We start from the raw sequence: 3,445 nt of genomic DNA, 5'->3' as shown, positions 1-3,445 counted from the left end.
AGTTCTGCCAATCCACTCGACAGCCAGTGATGCCAACTTGCGGATTTTCCCCTCAAATATTTAAAAGGGGATTTTATGGGGGGCGGGGACTATTTTAGGTTTTTTTTTTATGAAGTAAATGAATAATGTTTTGACTCAGAATTTTTTTCGTTTAATGTAAAATCGAGACTTCTATGGAGGTCTCTGCTAGAGAGTAGCGTCACAATAAAAATAAATAAGACAAAAATAAAATGTGACCCTCTATGATTCGATTGCTGAACATGATAGTGTCATTTCAATAATGCCTTTTTTTTTCAGCAATTTCATGAAACATCGATGCTTCAAAATCTTTTTCTGATATAAAATATATCGAACGGCTCCTAGACGATTAAAAAATATTAACAATTAAAACAAATTTATCGATGTATAAATTTTATCTCGTTCAAAGTTGGGTATCTTAGTCTGAATTTAAGGTATTTTAAAATATGCCAAATATGCCAAGGGGAAAATTTTTCGGCCAGTTTCATCACTGCTCGACACAGCACCAGGGTTGTCAGACATACTACAATAACTGTACTTGTACCCAGGGCCGGAACTAGGAGATTCGTTAGGGGGGGCAAAGCTTAATTTGCCGCCCCCTCCTTACCAACATTATAAAATACCCTTTTTCGTTAGAAGCGGTGGTTGAAATGATACCATTCACTTATACATAATTGAGAACTTTTATTTATCAAGTACACTAATTGGAAAACTAATACAATTACATTTTTTATTATAATGAAATAGACTGTTATCAAACTATTGTTTATTGTTTGCACAACAGTGAAAATAATGTCTTACCAATAAGTTTATTAAGTATTAAAATTACATAAGGAACATGTGATTATGAATTAAGTATAATATTGTATTGATAACCATACAAAGAAATTCAATTCAAAATTTAATTTTTCGAGCATGATTAGCTGCAAAAGTGTTGTTAATATCATTAAAATTGATCAAAGCAGCTCGTTTGTGTTCAATAGATATAATACTTAGATTTGTTAATCTCTGCTGGCCCATCGTGCTTCTCAAATAGCTTTTAATAAGTTTAAGTTTACTAAAACTTCTTTCACCTGATGCAATTGTAACTGGAAGGGTGAGAAACATTCTCAGAGCAGTAGTAATGTTAGGATGTGCCTCCTCCAGTTTATTTTTGTAAATAAGGTCAACATTGTTGATGCTGTAGTATCTTTTAATTCATAGTCTACTGTTAATGCATGGTGCTTAAAACTTTCAATTTCAAATACGAATTCTTCTTTGTTAAGATCGGCACTGTGTTTCCTAATTCTGCTGCTTTGAATTTAAATCTTCTACTTCCATGTTATGAATTTGAACACCACTTAAAAATCCAAACTTTTTGTTAATGTTCTCCAAAGCCTTAAACCTGTTACTCAGTTCCATAATTAATCTGTCAATGACTTCCAACATTACTTGATGTAAGTTTTTTTGACATACGCCATTGCTAAGCACTTTTTCTGTAGAAGAAAACTAAAAAATAAAATAAATAAATAAGTAAAAATAACCAAAAGACAAAAAGAACAAATTAAGCAAAAAATTGCTGTTGTCAACAGGATATAAACACCACAAAATATTCCGTAACAGAAATATGGTCAACAAACAAATAAAAACAAAGAAAAATGTACTAAGAGAACGAACAAAGCCTACAAATGATGACGACACAAAAATATTGAACCCAAAAAAATTCAGCACAATGGTTGAAACGAGACAAAAACACGACAAAACGAAAAGACGAAACAAACACAATAGTTATTCCAAAACAGAAACAAGCAACGTTTCGGGAACTGCTATCTGCTCCCGTCCTCAGGCAGAGACGCACATGGTACCATGATGGTACGAAAACACAGGTGCGACTGAGTAGGGGCTGGAAAAATGAGGGTATTTATCAGAGAAAGGGCTTCATCTTGCTCAGCCAAGTGATCACCCGCGCAACGGGTCCTTGAGATGCCAGCTCTCATCGCAGTGGTTTTACTCACTCCAGACCACGAATTAAGGTAATACTTGTTTCTTAGAGTGAAGTAACGCATTTGAAGTACGAATATATGTATAAATTATGCATAATCAAGTTAAATAGAATTTCTTAATTTCTTGGCTAACTTAGTTGCGATATGTACACTTTCAAAACTTTTTTTAATGACTAGTTTCATTTTGTTTTAGTGAACCACTTTTCATATTTTGCCGCCCCCTGATATTTACCGCCCGGGGCACATGCCCCCCATGCCCCCCCTTAGTTCCGGCCCTGCTTGTACCATCATTGACCCTTGTGTACGCTACAATAAAAACCACGCCAATGACGTAAATATGAAGAGAAAAAAGTATCCCCCCCCCCTTGAAATACTTTGATGGATAATATAGTCAGTAGTCAGTATTTGTAGATCACTCAGTCGATTCCAATGAAATAAAGCATAAAGCATAAATCGGGACGTATTTCTATTGCTTTTATTTTTAAATTTAATTGTAGTGAATAAAACATATCGTCAGAAATGCACCGTTATTTTGTGCCATTGTACGATTATTCTGAAAGTCCTCTACCATGGTGCACTAACCATCAGGTACGCAGCGCGGGTAAACCGAACGCAGGAGAATACGGGATTAAGCGCATGCGCGTTGCGTAGCAAATAAAGTTTTAAAATATTCAATTATGCTTGCATCACAACAGTGCGACGGATGCGATGCGACAGCATAATATCGCGATATTGCCAACATGCGATATTTACCTGAGAGAAGAACAAAAATAAACAATTAAACATCAAAGGTGTCTGGCCAATACAAGTGCACTACACATACGATAGTCATCAATGTTTACAAGTTTATTAGTTTACATGTTTTAGAGAAAAAATGTATTTATTGCAAATTTAACGTTCATTCGAAAAAACACATGTTGCATAAAAAACTTTAATTAAACCTTTGGAAATATACGAAAATTAATACTACAAATGCACCAGTCTTAAACATCATTTTAAATACTATATTCTGATGTGCATTTCAGTAACATTGCGCCCTCGAATTTTGAGGGATAAAAAAGGCTTTAAAAAAAATCTTGTCTGTTAAATATTTAAAAACTATTTTCTTGAATTTTTTAAACATTGCGAGACCCTTAAATATTGGTTTTGTGATGTTGATAAATAATATATTGTTTGTATGTATCCAACATTTGTTAGTTTGCTGTTAGACAACAGACAAATGTCAAAGATCTAAGTTATTGGCGTATTGTTTCTGAACACTTATGTGTGTTTCCGCCTCAAAGCGAAATTTGAATTGTTATGGGTTTGTTGGTGTGTATTCATAATTAGAACAAAAACATTTTTTCTTTCCAATTTTTAATACCTTACTATTGCCACGATTCTTAATTTATTCACTGTGCAGAAAATAAAGCAACTTAATTATTCTTAATTTGAAATACAAATTT

This window comes from Bacillus rossius (genome assembly GCF_032445375.1).
Source record: "Bacillus rossius redtenbacheri isolate Brsri chromosome 9 unlocalized genomic scaffold, Brsri_v3 Brsri_v3_scf9_2, whole genome shotgun sequence".
Classification (NCBI taxonomy): Eukaryota; Metazoa; Arthropoda; class Insecta; order Phasmatodea; family Bacillidae; genus Bacillus; species Bacillus rossius.
The sequence above is the reverse complement of the archived record's forward strand: the minus strand, read 5'-3'. Positions refer to the sequence as shown.